This window comes from Halyomorpha halys, unplaced genomic scaffold (assembly GCF_000696795.3).
Source record: "Halyomorpha halys isolate HHAL.00 unplaced genomic scaffold, Hhal_1.1 Scaffold324.1, whole genome shotgun sequence".
NCBI lineage: Eukaryota > Metazoa > Arthropoda > Insecta > Hemiptera > Pentatomidae > Halyomorpha > Halyomorpha halys.
The window spans coordinates 91,628-115,840 of record NW_027112641.1 but is presented as its reverse complement, the minus strand read 5'-3'; the positions used below and the strand labels follow the sequence as shown (position 1 = coordinate 115,840).

Sequence of the window (24,213 nt, the reverse complement as noted above, 5' to 3'; positions counted from 1 at the left end):
GTTGAGCTTTGGGGCTCCACTAAACCATCAAATTCCTCCAGAATCCAATCCTTACAGTCCAAAATCCTTCGTAAAAACCTTAATGCTCCTTACTTTGTCACAAATCAAGTCATCCATCAGGACCTCAATATTCCATATGTTGTCGATTTGGCCAGAACCAGATACCGTTCCTTCAATAATTAATTTCTCAACCACCCAAATCCACTTGTTTCTAACCTGGCTTCTACTTCATTACCTAATAATCCTACTAGGCGTCTGAAAAGAAGATGGCCTCGAGATCTTCTTCTCTAGATATATTATTGGAGTTCTATTAGTGGGTAGATTTTCCATATGTTTTTAGCATGTTACTATGTCACCTTCAGCAAATTTACTTGTTGTATATATGTGTATTAAGTTGTAAATATCAATAAATAAATTATTAAAAAAAAAAAAACATGTTTTGATTCATGAGTTAGCAGGTATGGTAATTCTAAGTGAATCCATCACAGTGAATGCTCCTTGCTTTGTAAGAAATAGCCAATTGCATCGGGAATTATAAAGGAAGTCAATAGAGGATTACATCAAAAAACGATTCATAAAGTTCCACTCCCAGTTACCAACAGTTAAAGGAGCAGTGACTTATAACTCAAGTCAAACCTCAATGAAGCTCAGGCTGCTCCAGGACATCCTGCTATAAATTCTATATTTATCAATTCTATTATTGATATTACTTCTATTTTATTTATTTTTTCTCTTCGTCCTTTTTAAAAATTAATTTGTTGTTTTTTCCCCATTAGAAGGCGATTGTTTGTTATGTTAGGTTTACAAATGTCGTTATTTTTGTTATTAACAATACTTTAAGTACTTAATCTCTTATTAAGAATTGAGAATTATTATTTTTATCTATTTTTTATTTTGTTTTTTTTATTTATAACGTTGTATATACTGAGTATGTATGTATAAGACTTGATTTCCCGGGATTACTAAATCGGCATTTGGTTTAGTATTCGATTGCATTTTATTTATTGTATTACTGCATTAGTCTTTTAAAAAATAATAATTACCTATAATAATAATAATAATTAACTCTACAAAAAAATTATATTTATTTAGATATTTAATGTGTATTTCTTTTTTACTTTCCAATCTTAATATATCGAAATTAGTCTAGCTTCCTGATCTCCTGTAACGCTAGAAAGCTGATGGAATTAAACAACTTTTAAAAATCCCTTAACCCATACCTCGATAATTCATTGCATGAGATTTTATTAATAGTATTTCTAAAAATTGTTCAGATATACTTTTTTTTACGTTATACTTTCTACATTCGTTTGGGTGTTACGATCGTCTAACGAAGCAATATTTTCCTACAATTTGGTTTCTATCTCATGATAAATTTATGGTAGATTTCAAAAAATTTGATAGAAGTTTACTGTTGACTTTCAATAACTTTACAGAAGTTTGAATTTTTATTGGGGAAAAACTTGATTTTCATGAAAATACTTTAAAAAATGATATCCGTCTTCAAGAGATTGTGGTTATCAAACTACTAACACTTCCTCCTGAAACACCCTTTATATAGCTACAATCATGGTTATAAGTAGTGACCGGTTTTATTCTCTTTATAAAAATCGAAAAAAAACCCTAAATGTGCGAAATCTTGCACTAAATACTCAAAATGTGTTTTAAACATTCAAATTCTGCACAAATCAGCTTTATTGTTCATATTATTCACATTTATGATATTAATAAATGGAAAGCTTGCCTAAACTTTAAAACAGAGAAACTTTAATAAGTTTGATTAAAAATATATTGGTTCAAAATAAAATTTGAAATTATTACTTAAAATGTCAGACAGAAGAATGTAGGATTAAAGGTGGAGAAGGAATCAAAGTTAAAATCGTAACAGGGTTATTCTAGAGATACTCTTTCACAGTTACTCAAAGTCGCTGTTTAATAATATTCCAAGATAATATAATATTGCTATTTTGTGCAATATAAAATTAGTGTCATTTGAATGTCTTTTCCATGATTCGGATTTCTATCTAGGTTTGGCAGATTCGGAGCTAGGAAAACAAAAGTTAAAATTGTACGAAAGTCCTGTCTCTGGTTTTAAGATTTTAAAATTGCTGACATTTTAGATTTTCAGAGATACATTACCTTCTAAGACCTTCTACCTTCTAAGTTTAATTACTTTAACTAGTAAAAAAATTAGTTAACATGGTTGCTTCTGGATAACCTTTCAAATTAGATAAGTCATGCTTATTCTGGCCACTTGTGTACGAAATAGTGTTTCTTTCAAGAAAAAGAAATCGTATCGGAATACTAGTGCTAGATGGTCTGATCTGCAGGAAGCTTTGAACTAGAAGAGAAACCTGTTTAACAAAGAGTCCAATAAAGAAGTTTTACTGGCCAAGCAACCAGACTCACTTCTTCGTTAAGGGGATTCCTGGGGTAGTAAAGAAGAATATGGGTTTTTCTCGTGGATAATATCTCAGTTGCAAGATATTTTGTCGGACATGAAGTAAAATACCCACATTAATAAATATATATAATACAAATAAAATAAAGTTACATAACTGGTTCTTTGAATGTAAAAATTAAATTTGGCTTAATGTAAATAGTTTTTATTTTGTTTCAGATTTCGAAGCTTTAGAGGATTTTAGCATCTTGAAAGTCTTCAGATCCTGGCAAATGATTTATACAAGGTATGCCATTTTATTAATTTTTTTTAAAATGTTTTTGATCGAGTTTTTATTAATTTATTGTTTTTCACGCTTATTACACCTCTGGGAAATGTTGGAAAGATTAAGTGAGCCTTGGACAGAGGTCGGGTGAAAAAATATTATTTCTTCCTAAACTCTCCAATAAGCTTTTAGTAGACAAATAAAAGAAACACGAGACACTTACTGAAATCTTTTTTTTTTATTTCATTGAGTCGTTTTATTTTCAGTGGTATTTAAATGGTGAGATTTTAACCGAAGATATCAATGAAAGTCCTAGACCATCTGAACTTTTTGTATAATCTTCTTTTAAGAGGTTTTTTAATCCATTCCGATTCCTTAAGGAAAAAGTTTAATAACTTTTTATTCACAAAAGATTAGTAAGTTTTCACAGTGAGCGACGTTCTTTTTTTTTCATTTCATTTTTTTGTTAAATACATATCCAAATGGAACATTTTAGCCATATTATTTATTTATTCACATTACTAACATGAATTTATTTATATGAGTAATTAATTATTGCTTAATGATTTACGTATCATATTACATTAAAATATTTTTTAAATTATTAAATACTATGAAGCTATATTTAGGTTAATATATGTTATTTGTTAATTATGAAGTGTACTAAATTTAGCGATTATATCATAGAATAAACAACTTGACGAGATAATCGAAAGTTGATTAATAAATAATTATAAAGCTGAAGATAAATAACAAAAATTGTAGCCGAATTACTTGAACTTTTTTAATATTTTTAATTATATGTATTATATACAATACATATATAAATATCAGTAAATCATGTATAGATCTATGATAACTTGTAAAGTATGATTTTTACATTATTACATACGTTATATTCATCACAAGTATTTTTTTTTTCTCTTGTTACTTGTTACTTTAATGAACTTAACCTTGGTTCGTTTAGTTTACAGAGATAAATGGCATATTTGCGGCAGTCTAATGACCACCTAGACATGTCTTTCTCTGATAGAATGTAGAAAATAAAATTTCCTAAAAGCATTGAAATTAAATATTTATTGGGTAGCGAGACGTGGAATGGTCGAACGACCGACGACTTCGGCGTAAGAAAAATAAAATATATTTGCGGCTGTATACTGGTCCTCCTGTTTAACAAGGGAGTCACGTTCTTTACATCGTCCTTTGGAAGAAAAACTGCATAAAAAAATTAATTAATTTGATTGCATAATAATTTAAAATAAACTAATGGGATGAGTGTGTTTAAATTCTAGATTTTAACATAGAATTCAAAGAATGGTTAGAATTGTATAATATATTATTCTTTTTTATGAAAAGGTTTTATACGCCCAATTTTTGAATACATATTTCCATTATAAAAATAACAGTTTATGAATTATATAACGACTAAGGGGCAGCGGTAGCAGCGTGGCAACGCGCCTTTCTACCAACCTTGAGGTTGCGAGTTCGAGCCCGGCCCCATCCGGGATTTTTACGAGCATAAAATTATACAAACCTAACTCACAGCCTCCCCCGAGCATTCGTGAGGCCCGTTAGCCAATGGTTGGCACTCACAAAAAATAGGCGTTGAAGTGACGAACCCACCCTACGAAAAAACCACGTCAAGACACGCGCGATGTATTTCTTAAAACATCACGCGAGGACATAGACTTCCACGGTCTGTCGCCCATATAATAATAGTAATAATATAAATACTAAATGAAATAATTATTCCTTGGCGCTCATATTAGGATTAAAATATTTAAATCATATTAAGGCGGTTACAAAAATGCATGAAGATATATGAGGTATAAATTTACTTGTTAATTGTTATGGATTCGTTTGTTTGGTTATATTTAGTGGCATAAAAGATTGGTGATCATCAACTTTATTTTTACTGATATTGGATTTAATTTAATTTTTCGTCTTTACAGTACTATATTTGTGACAGTAATACTGTAATTTTAAAAATTAAATAACTAATATTGTTTTATCATCGTCACTAAGGATTTGTAACATATTCGGGTTTAATTGTGACGTGAAATATGGGCGTTCCTGGAAGGTGTTGCTAATTGTCAAATTTTTATTACAATACCTACTCTTAGTCTTGTCAGTGTGAACTCCTGTCTATGACATTTGCACCTGGAGGTACCCTAGGATTCCACGTTCCTTTTAATAATTTTTGGTTTACTTCTTGGAATTTTATTCCACAAAGATATCCATTTGCCTTTTAGTTCTTTTTCGAGGTAGTTAAAATTGTCCAGAGAGCTGGAGTGCGTGGCTTGCAGCAGGATGGGCCAGTTCCTTCCCTGCGACTCCTACGTAACTTGGAACCCATATTAATATAACTGACACACTCAGATTTTTTAGATTATTTAGGCATTTAGGAACTGTAATTATTGCTATATCGTTGTGGTATCAGAAGTGGTCTTTCTGCTATTGCATCGAGTTCGCTTGTAAATATATTACATATTTTGTGGAGTTAAATTTGTTCATTGAATCAATGGTTAGGGATGGTTATGGTAATGATTGGTCTGATCTGATTGTGAAGGATTTCAGCATGATTTGAAGAAGATGGAAAAGTTAGCTTTATACTCATCTGGTTCGGTATTACTTTTAGAGTATTTGGAGTGATCTAGAATTGTTTTAGGACCTTGGTGGTTCAGGGCGGATGATTTTTTTCAGATTTGTAATTTTTTAAATTTCTACTTTCTTTTTTAAAATATCGTGGTTTTAAAAATGATATTTTTTCTTTTCCTCCAAAATAGGAGGTTAGAATAAAATAATTACCACATATATTATATTTATATAGATGCAATAAAATATTAACAAAACCGCTATTATTATTATTAAGAGTTCAATTGCTTGCATAAATATTATTAATTATTACTTAACTTTTGAAAACTAATTCGTGTTGTATCTTTGATTTTTGCGTCATATGAACCCTCCCCGAAATCGTTCAGTGAAACACGATTTAATTAACTTTAGATGAAAACAAAATTCGAATGTTTTTTTTTATTAGAAAAAAATAATCAATCAAATTATCACAGAAAGAATTTTAATTTATATTTAACCAATAAGTTGATGTCAAGAAAAATCATACGTTTTATAAAATGAGTCAAAATCCAAAACAGTGTGATAATTATCGTTTAACTCAATGACCGACCTTTCCATTCATAATTACCAAAATCTGCGAGGGCGTTGTCACTTATCAAGCACATTTATATAACCGACGCTGTATCTAGAAAATACCTCTATGTTTAAACTACTCAGTATTCTAGTTATATGTTTGCGTCACCGCTTTCCAGAGCTCTCAGATTTCTAAAAGTGAAGGTGATAATGATGCCATTGTTTGACAAAAGATGGTCTCGGGTGTATCGGATCTCACAGAAGTATGGAATCCTCAACCTCTGTTATCTCCAGTATCGGGTGGCTGCTGTTCTTCACTGAGTGGGACGACGCAAATTTATGAGATTTCATGGTGCTTTTGACGTGGCTTGTTGAGAATCAAAGTGAATAAAGTATTTAAAAAATAAATAATATTAATAAAAAAAAACTATTTAGGAGTCACGACAATCAAACAACAATAAAAAGATCCTTCTTTTACATTTCAAGTGGTGGAAGTTTTTACTAGTAATTGACAAAAAATTATTTACTAGTAACTGACGTCTTGTCCTACTAGGGCTTCATCAAGGCTGACTCCTGATGGTAGGATCGAAACGTCGATTACTAATAAATAGTTGTTCTCCTTTTTTTGTTCCATTTTTTTATTATAGTTCTACTACTGGGTAGTTTCCGTACATCCTGTATCATATCATTATGTCATTATGATCAAATTTACTTGTTGTATTTTTTTACAGTTGTAAATATCAATAAATAAATTTAAACAAATTTTTTTTGTTTGCCATCAGGACCATCATCCTACAACGAAGATTTAATTAGTTCCATTCTTTTGTTTGAAGCATTTCGTTTAATTTTGAAATATGGACCCCAACTAATTTTTTAAAGATCTTATTCAATCTTTCCTCCTTCATCCTTTTCATGTGCCCATAGAACATCAGCCTTCTAATTCTCAACTCGGTTTCCAAGTCTCTGATTTTTCTGGAGATCTCTTCGTTAGATCTTAGCCTATAACCTTCTTGTGTTTTCCTGGGCCAATAGATTTTTGTTATGATCCTCCTCTCTATTTTTGGCATCTTTTCCAAGTTGGGTAAGCACGATATATTTTATTTCATATTACTTTTTCAATGTAATAATTAGTAATAGGATTTTAAAAATAGTTTTGTTGCTCTTCTGAATATTCATTTCAGTTTTTTATATTTCGAAGGTAAAGAAAATTATGTCCATTATTAATTAATTTAACATTGTTACACATTTTTGTTTAATGACTCTCCTTGATCAAATGTAAGGCGAGTTAGATACTTTAAAAAAAAAAAAGTAAGTAAAATTTTAGGTGGAAGGAAAAACTAACTTTGCTTGACCGACTAATCAATTTTGAATTGTTGAAAGTAAATTCGATCCATATTCAAAAGTAAAAAACTCCCCATTCCTCGTCTACTGTATCGCCCTTTTCCTACTCACTACTCGTATGTTCACTTGTATGATTGTTATATTGTTTGGTCAAACTATAACCATTCAGTGCGGGTTAATTAATACTGAAACAACCCAAAGCTATTGAGCTTCAATATAATTAGATAGATAGGGCTGTTGGGAACAATGACCTGTAATTTAGGATGCGGACGAGTACCTGTTACTGGCCCCTGGTACTCGCTGATAACGCGTTCCAATTTCATGGAAGATGGACAGCGATCGAATAACAGTTATCCTATAGTTGATTGAAATATCTATGCATATAGATATCAGGTTTTAAAGGAAAAAATTCTTTATTTTCCTCACATCAATCCATCATGACTTTTAATTTGGCGATGTATCCTGGTTACATAACATTCTAATTTTTGTTGTTTGTTGTTTTTTATAACGGCTTACTTGGGTACCATTTTTTCAGTGGTGTACATAGTTATTATTATTTAAGATGCGTGGTAATTTTCAAGGTGTTATATGTTGATAAACCTAAAAAATCTCGAATCAACAATAAAGGAAAATTATATTATTTATTTTGTTCTCATAGAATATATTTATTAAAAGTGCTGAATCAATTGTCGTAACTTATATCAGGGCCAAAAAAAGGCCTGAAAGACTATTTGTATAAATAATCTTTTCAATATCTTGGGACTAGTATTTAAAAAAAATAAATTAATTGGTATCCATTTATGTCTCAACACTCTTTATTAAATCTACAGTCTAACGTTTAGGCCTTCCTCAAAGACAATGTAACAATTAACAGCTAATTATTCATACATTTGTAACACACTATAATTTTACATAAAGAAAATAATAGGTTCAAAAGAACAATACATGAGTCAATTTATATATCAGAGAACATCAATTAAAGAGCAAATTTTAAAAATGCTACAAGAAATTTGAACCAACACTATATAGAGATTTTAAGCCAAATAAATTTATGAAATATATGGATAAAATTTCATGTTACCATTCATAATTAATTTTTTAAATGTTGAATAATGTTGATTGTTAGATTGTCCTTGAGGATGGCCGAAGTGGCCAAACGTTGGACTGTTGATGATGTAATAAATAGTGTTAGGAATTAACATGGATACCAATTAATTTAATTTTTAAAAAAATACTATTTGTATGTAATATGATGCAAGCCTCGCTTAAGGCCCTTTTGTTGAAAAGTAATTTGTATCCTATTAATAATTCTCATTCTATGGTATACCTGTTGGATTATAAGAACTTGTGTTTACTCTAAGTCAGCGGTTCCCAATTTTTTTTTTTTGCGACGTAGCTCAAGTTAAACTGATTTAATTTCGTAGCCTCTTGGGCGGCGCAATTATACTCAGAGTGGTTGAATGCATAAGGAAAAAACGGTACGAAGTAAATACTGGAATTCATCCTATGTATGTTTTTTAATTTAATTCTTTTTTCACTCACTCATCCTGAAATGGCTTTTAACATTGAACGCAGTTCAGAGAGAAGCGCATGGTTTTACCCCGGGGATTACACACAAGTGGGAGAAGAGCTCAGTTCGGAGTTTCCTACGATGAATATAAATATTGTAAATAGGAATGTTTGTGTACAAGAGGATATTTTATGTTAATTTATTTATTATTTATTTCCGGATAAAATAAATATATTTAAATATTTAATTTTATAGAATTCAAGAGATAATTCTGAGAAGCGGTAGTTCCACGTAGAGGACTATAAATAATAAGATTAAGGGAACCACTATTACAAAAGCTGTCCCGTAGAGCTTTGGTCAGTATTCCCCCGGCTCGGCTTTTAATAAAGGGGGGACTTATTAGATTTACGACCTGGTCCGGCAATTAGTAAATTTATAATTTTATTTACAGTTTTAAATTTATATCGAAAGTTACATTAAAAGGAAACTTTATAAAAGTCAGGTAGAGTAAGAAAAATGAAGCTATAGTTGACAAGGTAGAGTCGTTTTTCAACTGGTTTTTGTTGTAACTTTTTTATTTTGTTTTTTATCCATTCCCGGCAGTCAGCACCCTCCCCCTCTCTCAGGAGTTTAAAAATTAGACTTGTATTTATGACGGTGTTAACAACTCGTAAATTTATTAAAGTGACGAAGTATTCGGGATTCGGTAGATTTATATTTTATGCCATATTACTTGTTCTTCGGTTGAATATTGTTGATTTTAGGCCTGCTGTTATTTAGATATTACCTTATAACGAAATAATAAGAATTTTTTTCTACGGTTTAAAACTATAGGACACCAAGTAAATTTATAATGTTAGCTGTACGGTCTTAGTATCGTCTTCTTTTCAAATCACAGCCCTCGGAGGATGGTGTCGTAATTGGAGGATTAAAATAAATCCATTTGTATCACCTTTACACTTCTTCGTAAACATTACTTACCCTACAGTATCCTTTAATAATGTTGCTCTTCTATCGAACAGATTCGCTACCTTGGCCAACATCTTGACAAGCGGCTTACCTGGAATCCTCACACAAGACTGAAAATATAGGAAACTGCTCGTGGATTTCGACTATTATAGCACTTACTTGACAAACGGTCTAAACTTCCAATACATTAAAAAAGTCTGATCTGCATGACTGTAATAAGACCAATCTGAACATACGGAGTTGAACTTTGGAGTCCACTAAACCTTTGAATTCCTCTCGTATCCACCTTACAATTCAAAATCCTTCATAAAATCCTTAATGCTCCTTACTTTATCACAAATAAAACCATACTTAAAGACCTTAATGTACCATATGTAACCGATCTAACCCGAACCAGATATCTCTAACCACACAAACCCACTAGTTTCTAACTTTGCTTCCTCATCCATTCTTGACAATCCTGCGAGGTGCCTGAAAAGAAGATGGCCACGAGACCTGCGCTGTATCATTATAACTTACATCAAATTTACTCAATGTATTATTACATACAGTTGTAAATTTCAATAAAGATATAAAAAAAAAGTATTGTTTTCTCAAATGACTTTAGGTTCAGTAATCGTATAACAATATCTCGTAGCTTTATAAACATCCTTGTTTATTAATATAAATTTTTAAATAAATAGTCTAAAAGTTGATCACAAGCAGCAGTAATAAAAGCTGGCCCTAAATTAAAATATACGACCCAAGCATTGATGAACTATACAAGACACATTTCTATGATTTCCCTGTTGTTTCTTTTCCTAGACTGCATTGGTTCCACCTTCCTGGTACAAGTCTTAGCTCTATTCATTCCAAATTCGTGGAACCACCCACGTAGACTTTTCTATTAATGCCTTTCTCCAGTAGTCCTAACTAACCCTCACTTCCTTATATTAAAGCATAATTATGCTCTCGTGTTGGAGATAAAAATGATTCTCATTCTGACTTTAGAGTTTAAAAGAGAAGTAGAATAGAGTAGTAAAAGGACACTCTATGGGGCGATCGTACGTATCAGTTTGTAATATATAATATATAAATTTGTAATTACAAATATATAATTTGTAAATTTAATGTCTTATTCCCTTTATCCTTTCATATAAAGTCTATCATATACTACACTGCCATGAAACATCCTAACTTAAGAATTATATTAAATGTCTGTCAATCAACATTTTTCCATTATTTTTTTTAATTATGTTTTCTGTAATTTTATAGATAAATAGATAGTTTATTGGCTAATACATACATCTTTTAGCGACAGAGTTTGGCCCATTTGGTGTTAGTAGTTGTTGTTAGTTGAATGACAATGAAAGCATACATAGGTAAAGTTGAATTAGATATTGCGACAATAATTTTTTTTTCCTTTCTTTGTACAGCTTTAATAAACATAGAGTTTATATCTGTATAAAAACTAACCTCGTTGTTTTAACGGCGTTACTCGTGAAGGGGATGAAATACTTTTACCAATTGTATTTGTACAAGTTGTATGGTAAAATAATCATTCGTCAGCCAGGTTTCTACAATTCTTATTGCCAGTATATTAGCTCATGAAAAATCGCTAATGTTTAACAAATTTTAAATAGTTATTACAACATTCAATTAATTCCTAGGCATATAAAATTTAAAGATAAGGCGAAGTTTGAAAGGTAGTAAAACTATTATTTGAAAAATATTTAATTTGGAAATATCTCAGATTTAGATACAATAAAAAAATAATTATATTTAATTTTTTTTTTTACTGTACCATTATTTCGGCTGATGTAAAATAATTATGATATGGTAACAATAAAGGATTATTAATGTTTTTAAAATAATTGTAATAGTTATGACATAAAAACAGGAAAATAAATACTCACTATAAAGATTTTAAAAAAAATAACGAGTACTTATGGTAGTTTCCAAAATATTGAAAATTAAATCAAAAATGAGCGTTAATTTTTTTTTTTTCTACAATAAAATAAAACTCTGGTGTTTTGACAAAGAACAGTCTAGAACATGGACTTGTCTAGGGCTTTTACTGATTCTATTGAATAATCTTGGTAAAATCTGATTTATTTTTTAACTGCAAATGCGTGGTAGCTGTTAAAAAAAATACTGTCAAATTAGATCTGTCAAAGTAGATCGTAGATTTGACGGGAGTGGGCAGAAACAAAATAACAATAGTGGAAACTGTTAACGGGTAGGCTTTTGACTGTTGTTTATGAGAAAAATAAAATATTTTAATTTAAATAGGTTAATAGATATAAAAAAAATGCACTGAACTAGACTTGGCACACGACAAAGTATTTCGGTAATATTATGTTTATTCGCACTTTTAAAATTGAAGATGACATATCTTTTTACAATTCTTGTTATATACCAAAATTTTTAAAATTTAATTCTTTAAATATTTCCAACCTAAATATTTAAGCTTCCAGTAATAAATTAAGAGTTATTGACTCTTAAACTAAACTTAAAAATGTACTGGGGCTATTTTGGGAATGTTGGCATATTAGGTCTACGCACTCTCAGGGAGTGTTAAATGTACATGAATGAAGACAAGAAACCTTCAAATTTGGTAAATTTAATAATTATTTCAATAATTGTGGTTTAAATTGTTCCTAATAAGGTTGAACCATAATTTTGTGTATCTTTTTTTTTGTGTGTTTTTATGGTACTAAATCATGAAGGAATTTCTTCATAGTCCATCCTTGCATATGAATATTACTCATTATTTGGAAAAAATATAACCATTCTAAGAAAATATTATTCAGAATTAATGATACAATGCCCATATTTATGTAAATGACTAGACATATATTTTACATAAATTAAAATTGAACACGTGTTGATATGTCGTAAATAATTTTTAGTGTTGTAAGATTTTTGGACCAGAACCCTGACCACTCGAAATGGACCTTCATTGCCCAGTTTGTGAATATATGATGGTTTTCATTGATTGCGCCAAGTCACCTGTGGTGAATGATATTTTAGAATGGTCTGAATTTGAATATTTTTTCCCAAGCTAACGCCGCTCAATTTTACTATCGTGGGAGAATGACCAGGACTGGTTTTTTAGTTCTCTTTGGGAAGGAACTGGAGTCGGCATAAATTATAATTTGTTTGAATTATTTACTTTTTATTTCATTCTATTTGTCAGAGGTAATGCCCTGGGGTGTCGGTGCCTGCGGTAGTAAAGTGTAGGATACGCCGCAGTTGACAGCTGCCGGGCCCATTGATATAAATCGCGAGTTATGATTATTTGATTCCATCTCCTTAACCAAATTTATACTAAACCACCTCTCTCTAAATTAAATTAGTTTTTTTTTCGTTCTAATGTTCTAATGTTTTTATGGATATTCATAAACTAGTACAAGAGTAGTACTTTATAGAAAGTTAAATTTCCTTTATTTTGAGTGTTGGCAGACATATGTGCGTCTTATGGATCTAGAGATACATTTTTCAAATATCCAACATTTTATAGGAACAACTAGAAATTAACATTTTGTGAGTTTATTTTGTCAAATATTATAAAAACTACTACTCCTACAAAGATAAACATAATTAACTATTTTGTAGTAAATTTAACTAGCTTTAATTTGAGCGCTGGCAGACATCTGTACGTCCAATGGTTTTTGACATGAAGTTTTTCATAAATCAAACTTATTGTACGAACAACTATAAATCAATTTATTTTAGCAAATATCATGAAAAATACTATTCCTACGAAGGTAAAGATCATTAGCTTCTTTATAGTCCATTAAACTAGCTTCAATTTGAGTGCTAATAGACATCTGTACGTCACATAGTTCCTGAGATATAGATTTCTCAAAATAAATTAACTAACTACTAATTTTTTTTATTTTAACATCATTATTTACTAATGATTTTTAAGAAATTTTGCTTTTTAAAATACTATATCTCGAGAAATATTGAACGTAAATAGCTCTTTTAGGGCTAACATTTCAGAAAATTTACTCTTCTTTAAATAATGTTCTCTTAGATTTTCTAGTGTTGTTAGTTTTTAAGATATCGAGGTCCGAATGAAAAATTAACCGAGTCGAACTGGCCTTATCTTTCTTGCGGTATAGTATATTTTCAATTCTTTTTTATTTCAAGTAATTAGATCTCAGCGCTCTCCCTGTATCCTCAAAAATCTACACTTTCAGTCCAATCCCGTGTTAACCAGGTCTCGTTGATCTGAATTCTACCCCCACCTTAACTGCTGCGTTTGACAAATCATTTTTATTCGAGCTACATTTCACTGGAACTCCATTCTTTGCGCTAACCGTGTTTTAAAGACCTTCTGTTTAATCACCTTTTATTACTCCAAACTGAACCAATTTTATAAGAATTTAGATAATAGAAATATGGAACATTTTCCTTATTTGTAAATATTGCAACAATCTTTGTTTTATGTACTTATGTTTTTTCTGTCAAAAACTCAGTATACAATTACAATTATAAGTTGTACTTAAGTGCAACCTCATTGTTTTTGGCCAATATATTGTTTAACATTACAATTGTCCTGAAGGGACTAAGTCCCAGAATAATAAACTACTTTTTCATTTCATTTTCAAATTGACAGCATCATATTTTTCTGATGAAATTCAGCTTTCGACATTGTTTGTTCTGGTTTTATCTTTATTAGACAACGATCTTCTTCAATTAACTTTATTGTCGAAGATCCGTCTTTCAACGCCAGTGTTAATTTGTTAAAAAAAAAGAAGATTTTATTGTATTACACTTAAAATATTTATAGATAATACTGATCCGCTGTTATGTGAATTTCTTTCAATACGTGTGAAAGCCATGAAGAAGCATCAAATTTCTTTACAAATCTAAGACGTCTTATATGATTTTCAATTGCGTGTGATATATTTAAATTTTTACACATTTATATGAAGATACAATTCATTTATGGCTTTCGTTTTATTATCATCAACTACAGAGGGTCGACCTAGGCGACTAGTTTATTGTCTTTTAAGCAATAAACACTGTACAATTTACACTTCTGTTTGTGAGCCTCAGCCATTGTCTGGCCTTAAATTAAAAAAAAAAATAGAAAAGTAATATGTTTCGAAAATGCTTATAGCTTTGTTCCAAATTAAAACTGACAGCTGTTGACAAAATAACATTGACTTTTATTCCACAAGAAGAAACACATAAGAGAAAACACTAAATTATTTTCAACCAAATCCTATAATTCATACAGGAATTTTAATTTTAATTACAGAAAATTGAAGAAGAACCTCTATGAAAATATAATGGTTGAAACAGGCTGTTAAATATCTGTAGAGTTTTATTCATCCATTCGTTTACTTTAATAAAATATTTTTTAAAAACATTATTTGTAATAGTTTATTGTTTTTGTGTTTTAAAAATAATAGGAGCTTTTATTTCCTGTATAGCCCGATAAACTTCAAGGTTTGGGAATATTTATTATTTTTGCAAGAATTATTTTACATGCTGTAGAACTTGGTATAATTGTTCGCCCTCAAAAATTTTTAGGTGTAAACTTTTTAGGATTATCTAGGAAGTATTAAACATCATATATTCAAAACGTTTCATTAGTTGTATAATGCTTCACTAATTTGGGAGAAATAATTTATGTATATGGTTTTATATAGTTTTCTTAATGAATATCTTTTGATTACTTTATTGTTATGTTGTAATGTAGTTACGCGATATAAACTTGAAAATTATTTATCTAGCTATCCGAAGTACATTGAACCGTCTTTTCACGAAGTTTTCAGCAAGTTCCAACGTTTAGAAAGTTTTCAAAGGGCATTCACTGATTTCCTTTCCCTCTTCGCCTGAGGCCCTACGTTAATAGTACGGTCAAAAGGTTTTCTTATTTTTTTTTCTCTAATTATCATTTCCAAGGGCCCGCAATCAGTGAATATCCTAATACAATTTTTAATAAAATATCCTTTGCAGAGAACTCAAGAAAATTTTAAAAATATATATTGTTGGAAAAAGCATGGTTAATTTTATTATGGTTTGGGTTATTTATTCGAGTTCATTCTGTTTAAGCCGCTCGTTTCTTAATTTTGTTTTTATTGTGAATACTTTCGTTTAATTATTAAAATGTAGTTTTTAACGATAAACATTGTTTTAAGCCAGCAGTCAAAGAATCAATGTTAATAACAGGTCAAGAGGATTGTGTTGTTTGACTTTGTTTTGTTTTAAATTTAATTTATTTGGCGTACTCTAATTGGATAGTTGACCATGGACGAAGTCTCTGTGCCTGTAACTGTTGCCCCATAAGGTTTTGGATGTAATTCGACGGTATTCTTTGCTGCATCCATTTTCAAGTGTAATTGAAACTTTTCGTAAGTAGGAACTGGAAATCTAAGAATACATGCCTATTCGCAAAACAGTTGGATCGAAGGTACTTCGCCTTGATTTTTTATATACAATTTTTTACTGATCTAGCCAAGGTATTTGCGAATGTTGAATAGTTATGCGCTCTTATAGATGACAAATTCTTTTATTTTTTCATGAGTAATAAATAACATGTTGTGCGTCATTGTATGAAAATATTTAAATCAGATGATTAGTCCATTTTCCAGCTCTCAAGTGAGGTTTTATTAAAATAAAATGAGGTTAAGGCGCCAGAAATTAAAAAAAAAAAAAAAGAAAGAAAAAAGAACAATTCCACTCATTTTGTGCTACTCGGAAGGTTATATTTCACCTCTAAAATAGATTTATAAATAGTTAATAAAAATTAAAAATTATAGTTTTTTCACTCACTCACCAAGCCCGACATCCTACGTAAGGTGATTTTTTTTTTTTTAATAATTTATTTATTGATTTTTACAACCGTATACACATATATACAACAAGTAAATTTGCTGTAGGTGACATAGTAACATGATAAAAACATGTGGTGAATCTACCCACTGATAGAACTCCAATAACATTTCTAGAAAAGAAGATCTCGAGGCCATCTTCTTTTCAGACGCCTAGGAGAATTATTAGGTAATGAAGGAGAAGCCAGGTTATAAAAAAGTGGATTTGGGTGGTTGAGAAGTTTATTATGGAAGAAACGGTATCTGGTTCTGGCCAAATCGGCAACATATGGAATATTGAGGTCCTGATGGATGACTTGATTTGTGACAAAGTAAGGAGCACTAAGGATTTTAGGAAGGATTTTGGGCTGTAAGGATTGGATTCTAGTGGAATTTGATGGTTTAGTGGAGCCCCAAAGCTCAACTCCGTATGTCCAGATAGGCCTTATAATATGTAAGGTAATTTAAATTTAGTTTCTGATATATAATTGATTTCATGTTTCAATTCATTAACTGACTTAGTAATTTATTACATGAGGATTCCATTAAAAAACACGTCTTAATATTTACGATAGTTATAAAAAAATAAATAATTAATCTGTACCGCTCCAGGGCTGCACTACTTTGTAAGGAAGTTCTGTTACTAGACCAACAGTTGTGCAAAGAGGGGATTTAGTTAGAATCACTCTCCAAGGCCAATCTTTTACTCAATTGGGTACCTCTACACAGCTGGGTGGACTCCGGATGACTCCCGAACCCACAGAGCTGACCCAGGGCTACTTAAAAATAGAAAATAGTCATACCCCAGCCGGATTCGACCTTGGGTCCTTTGGAGTTTATAGCATAGTTCGTTACCACTGAGCTACCCTCTTCCTATTTTGTAGCTACCCGTTGTTCATTATTGTTAAAAATGGGAACTAGTTATTGATTTCAAATGATTAAAATTAAATTGGAGGAAGATAGTCCGGGTGGCGATCAATAAAGGTATCAAAATAGTAAAAGAAAACTATATACTGTTAACCAACGTTTCTTCTCACTTTTCAGGGCTTTGTCAGGGTTGTCTGATATTTGTACAAATGACAACTGAAGTTGAGTTACCATTTGTACTAGCATATGTACGGTTGGTCGATTTTAACAAAAAGTTGTTGTAACATTCCAGGTATAAACATGTCCTAAATATGTAATTTTATTCCTATACGAATTTTTATTTTTGAAACTCAGACAATTATTTTTATTTTTAAATAGTTATGTGGACGCAGACGACCTCAAAATTTGTGTTCCCGTCAAAAACTGGAATACGAAATTTAGAACGATTGCATTACTTCTCCTTACTGTATATTCCATATATCGATAATTGAATGAAAACGTTTGTGCTCTGTTAGAAAATTCCCTTCTGGTAGCCAAATTTATAGTATTGTTAATTTTAGTTATTTTTTGTTAAATTGTTAATGGGAATAGTGTTTTCAAACCCATTATATACACTTTGAAACACTGAAAGACAATGCCTACCGTTGAAAGACAAGATATGAGATATTCACTACCGGTCCTTAGAAAGTGAATGTGATAGCAATGACACGGAGATATCGTGCGTGAATAACCTTCCTTTAATTAATAGGCGACCCTTCTATGCCTATCTGGCCTCTGAAGAAAGCCATATAATAGCGACAATATATTTATATTTACAATATTATTTTTAAAAATTTGTAATTGAAAAATACGTGAATAATATTAAACCATAATTTTTTTAAATATGCCTTAAAATTGAAAAATATGTCTTCTGATTAGTTCTTTTAGTGCTAAGAATCCATCTTCAAAATTTTTTTTAAGGTCGATGTTTATTTTCAAAAATGTTATTCTGATTTTATAAATAATTATGCTCAATTTAATTTTTGTTTAATATTTTTTTTTCCATTTACATATTTTCACATATGTTACATGTTTTACTTATGTTACAAGCATATTCGCTAAGGTTTTTGTACTTCAGGATTGGCCCATCTTGGTTGTTGTGATTGGCATTTGATCCTTCTCTTTACGGTATATTTCTCTCATTAACTACTTTTTATTCCTTCCTTGCATCTCTTCTCTCTTTCGTTATTCTCTTTTTCCCTCACCCATTTTATCAGTTATGTTCACCACATTTTATTACCACACTTAGCTTATATAAATTTATATTTACTCCTTTAATTTTGTTATTCTACGAACATAGTTAATTAATCAAATATAAGTTTTTCTTTATATTTCTACTATTACTTAAATATTAAATAATTTCAAATTTTGTATTTTTATCTATTTAGTTGATGTCCATATCTATATTATTTTCTTTTTTTATTTTTAATTTTAATATTACTATTTTCTCCTTTCTCTGTCGAACAGATCTGCTACCTTTGACTACATCTGGACAAACGACTAACCTAGAATCCTCACAAGACTGAAAAGACAGGAAACTGCACGTCGATTTCGACTTTTCCAGCACTTACTGGACAATCAGTCCAAACTTCCAATTCATTACAAAAGACTGATCTGCATGACTGTAATAAGGTCAATCTGAACATACGGAGGTGAGCTTTGGGGCTCCACTAAACTTTCGAATTTCTCTCATATCAAATCATTGCAATCCAAAATCCTTCGTAAAATCCTCAATGCTCCTTACTTTTTCACAAATGAAATCATACATAAAGACCTTATTGTTCCATTAAGGCCTTAATGTTCCATGTAGCCCGAACCAGATATTACTCCTTCTATTATAAACTCCCAAACCCACTAGTTTCTAATATTGCTTCCTCTTCCATTCCTGACAATCCTCCGAGGTGCATGAAAAGAAGATGGCCACGAGACCTGCTAATGTAAAACGCTATAAGAGTGCTACCAATGAGTAGTTTCTCTACACGCCTGTAACACTCCAATTTCACTGAGATCAAATTTACGAAATGCATTATAATGTACAGTTTTAAATAGCAATAAATAAATAATAAATTTTAAAAAGTTCTCCTTTTTTTATTATTATATAAAGTTTCAATATTAATGTATTATATGTATCAATACTACTTATGAACTTATATTATCTGTTATCTTCTTTTGTTTCTTGTTTTTCTGTAACGCAATTTAATCATTTTGATAGTTATACTGTTTTTCTTCTTAGCCCTGATAGAGGAATGATTTTTTGGCCCGAAACATTGGCACTAATAAATAAATTTTAATTATCTGTGTTCTTCGCTGACGGAACCCCCAATCATCTTCCCCTCTTATACATATTTTCACTCATAATTTGATAAGAATATGTATAAAACTAATGTGTATATGTATAAAAAAATGTATATGTATATAATTATGAAATATAAAAAAATTTTATCGATAAAATTCTAATAAAAACTCCTAACAAGAATCTGTGGTCACATATTTAAATTCTTGCGTAAAATTAACGCTATTCTCAGAAATTTTATAACATTTTGATTGTTTACCTGTTTTGGTTTCATGAACTTTATTGAGTAGTTAGAAGATTCAATATTTTGTAGGACAGCTTTTTTGAAGTTTGTATGTTTAAATTCTGTGATGAATTTCCAAAGTTCGATTTTAAAAGAAGGCTATTCATGCCTTTTTCATCTTAAATTCCTCAGCCGCTTTTTTAATAAATATGTTTTTAAATATTAGTAATACTGGTAGATCTTCAATGTTGTTCCAAATAAATGAGTTCAAAAAATATTAAAATGTTGATTTCTAACGAGGGTGCACAATAAATATGATTGAGGAAAACTATAAAACTAAAAATTTATGAAAACTGGGCTTGACTATTGATGATATATTATGAAAAATATAACATCGTATTATATCACACTAAGATATCTTACAGTCATTTTTTATGTAAGTATTAAAATTGACATTACACTTATGGGCGCAATCATTGCGTTTAAATAGTATCAATAAACTAATTAACAATACTAAAACAATTAAATCTAATTGATCCGCGCAAATACAATTTGGCCAAGCCATTAGCACCTGCATTCGTGGCTGACAATGGCTGTATCAGCTGCTCATTACTAAAGCCTCTATTTCGTATTGTATGAGTAAATTTAAGATCTGTTTAATTAGCTCATTATTAGTTCGTTATTATATCATTGTTTTCAAACCGTTTATAAAGTCAAGATTGCCTTAATGTACACTAACTTTATTGAAGGGGCAAATAGTTAAAACGAGGGTTTGTAGTAACAATTAAATTAAATTAAAAACAAATATAATAATTTTGCTTTGTTTAATCATGTCCGACTACCATGCTTTATTTTCATTTAAATAATCAATATTTCAAGGCATTTTTGGAATTTCATGATTTAGTTCAATGGGACGTTTGTACACTTGAGATTTCCAATTTTGGTTCTAAAAATTAATTTTTCTCTCGATGCCATCATTTAATGTTCAACATTCACTTATCTGCCATGTTGAGTGTTTGATTTGATTTCTATAAACCCGGTTCAAAACTGATAAAGTGATCTAGAATTGAAATAGAACGATCAAATCAGTGAAACGCCAGATGTTTTCAGCTTCATCCAAATCATGAGTATAAATATTTTTATTTAAAATGTTTTGTGCTTTTAATCCATTAAGCTGGTTTATACATCAGAGAATACAGTTCCCATATGTACCTCAGCGGGTAAGGGAAATAAAATAAACTATAATTCTAAAATGACTGTGATAAGGATTAACATCCGTGTAATTGGTATAATAGATTGTGTTATAAATGAAAATATTTATTGAGTAGTTTTAGATTTCAATTTTAAGAAATGAGTGTAGTAGTTTAGTTTCAATACATAATAATAATTATAATAATCGTTTATTATTATAATAAACTAGTGATACCTCGAATATTCAGTGGTCTTTGAAATAAATATTAGGATAAGCTAAACAAAATTCCGAGGCATAACGCTATAAGACCTTTTTATTTTATTTGGAACCTTTGAATTCCTCTCCTATCCAATCCTTATTATCCAAAATTCTTCGTAAAATCCTCAATGCTTCCTATTTGTCGTATACTAAATTATCCATAAAAACCTGAATGTTCAATTTGTAACCGATTTAGCGCAAACCATATATCAATCCTTGCAATATAAACTCCCTTACAATCAAAATCCTTTAGTTTCTAACCTTGCTTCTTTTTCCATCCCGGATAATCCTCTTAGGCGCCTTGAAAGAAGATGTTATCTAGACGTCCCAGTGTAGAAATATTATTAGAGTGCTATGGGTAGTTTCCCTACAAGCCTGTATCACTCCATTTTGAACTTACATCAAATTTACTAGATTTTTTAAATGAAAATACAGTTGTAAATATCAATAAATATTTATATTTTTAATTAATATGTGTTTTTTAATAGTTTTTTAGTAAGTTTTTAATCTTACTGTTGTTACTAACATCAGCGAAGCGGGGAATAAAAAAAAGGATTAGGGTATTTAATATTTATAGTATCAAACGATGGTCTAAGAATACATTAATTTATTTACTAGAATATCTAAGAAATAAAGATATAATAAAGTGAAATTTCTAGTTATTAATATCCAGTATTATCGAAAACGTTGCTATTACATCTCAGGCATATACCAGCCTTAAATTTGTAATTTCAGTGTTTTATAACTTTTAATTTTTTAACTAGGCTGTTCACACACAGACATACACAGGGACACACAGAGACCATTTTTGCGATACTTGGTTATTTGGACCTCAAAACGTATATTTGCGGCGAAAACTCGAATTCGAAATTTAACAGGATCGCAATTCTACAATATATTGCATATAAAGATAAATGTATGTAAAAATAAAATTAACTTTTAAAATATTATAAAACAGATGTTTTTACCGCGATGCATTATTATCGGTCTGGGCCTTTTTATTTATTATTTTTTAGTTTTTAATGACATATATTTTCTTAGCTATTGTTATTATTTTTTAAAATATAGTTGATTTTTTTCTTTTCTCTCGATAAGAAAGAAGATCAGGGAATTTAAGATATTTGAAACAAGTTTTTTTAATCATCTTGCAGTCTGAACTGGAGGATTTTCTACTTAACATGTTGATAGTATCTTATAAAATACATGGAGTTTATTTAATTGTTCTCCAATGACACAAATAATGGTTTTAAATTTTGAAATTAAATATTTTAGTATTTTATTATCTCTTGTTTATTTCAATTTGGACTAATTGGATATAAACTCGTGGTCATATGTTACTTTCCAAGTAATAGATGGCGCAGACTAAACTTAGAGAAACCTTGGTGGGAGTTTTAATAAAATAGCTGCCGCAGAATTACAAGCCAAGGAACGCTGGTAGTAAGGTTCCAACCTATTACTGTTCCGTAGCAAATGGTACGTGCAACCCAGAAGAAATGGTTGTTCCAGAGCGAGCTGGGGGAGGGGGGGATTAGGATGCAGTAGACTTGGCGACAAAATGAAGCCCACTCAGCATCTCCCTCCATGATTACACTTCACGGAATCCTATCTGGGATAGTTCACAAAAACTATAGTTCCGAAGTCGTTACAGCTCCAATCGGATCGAACTACTCTACTCCTAGCAGCAATTCTAATAATTATTTAAAAATCCAATTCGAGTATTTTTCTAAGCTTTGAATAATTTTAGAAAATGGATATTGGAATACGCTGAGGAAACTTAGGGGGAAATAAAAAAACTTCTTTTTTCTCCTATTACAGTATATTATACATTTTTAATGACGTATTATCTGTATCAAGTTATAAATGAAGGAATGGAATTTTTAACGATGTAGTCACTTAGCAGCGTGGTAACGCGCCTGTCTGCAAGATAACTTACACAAAAATCAGTGAAGACTAAGATGACTTTATTCTAATATATTTACAAGAACTACATGTTACTGTTACTCAGTCTCTATCTTCTAACTTATATCTTACTTAGCTATCTAGTCTAGAAAATATATATGTACTCTGGGGAAGAGGGGATAGAAAGAATAATGAAATAGGAGAAGGGGTTTGGACCAATCAGAAAATTTAGGAAATATCTGGAAGGGGAAAAAAGGCGTGGTGAAAAGAGTTGGGTGGTCGGAGTTCTAAGAAATTGGAATGACCCAAGGACTCGTGAGAACTGACTTACATGTGTTAACCATAAAATAGTTAGACTGATGCAAGTCCATTGTGAGATGGCAGCTTGTACCTGCTGCCTGTGTCAACCCTTGCTTTTTTTCTTTTACATTGGTATAGAACTAAGGAAAGGTCACTTCCTCTATGGTAAGTGTCTGTCGAAATGTGCCAGATGTCTATAGTTTATACTATATAGTTTATAATGATAGTCTATTTATCATAATAGCTGTTAAATAATATAGCGTTCGTTAACTTGCAGACCCATCGATTGCGAGTTCGAGCCCGGCCCTACCCGGGATTATTTCAAGCATAAAATTATGCAATACGCACTCACAACCTCCCCCCAGGTATTTGTGAGGCCCGTTAGTCATTGGTTGGCACTCACAAAAATAGGCGTGGGAGTGACGGACTCACCCTATGAAAACCACGTCAGGAATATGCGTTCCTTCCCGAAGACGAGTGAAGAGCGGCGTTTCATATTGAAGAGTGTGCTTTTAAATATTTTTATTTTTAATCATAACGAGAGAGAGCAGATGATCACAACAATCTTTTTTGCCCCGATGAAGTTCTACAAAGTGGTCCGAAATGACTGCAAATAAATAGCAATTAACTATTGTTTTTTTCTTATAACCGTACTCTTGATCATCTCCTTCATAATTTTTTTTTTTTTTTTTTTTTA

General features: G+C 30.6%; 1 long non-coding RNA gene across 1 annotated transcript in view; it reads left to right on the top strand.

Moving 5' to 3' along the window:
• The window catches only part of LOC106681284 (uncharacterized), a 305,757-nt gene that overhangs the window by 260,990 nt on the left and 20,554 nt on the right, over window positions 1-24,213 (top strand). Inside the window, exon 3 of the long non-coding RNA XR_010844250.1 lies at window positions 2,621-2,687. This is a non-coding gene — a long non-coding RNA (uncharacterized lncRNA). The remainder of the gene's footprint in view (window positions 1-2,620; window positions 2,688-24,213) is intronic.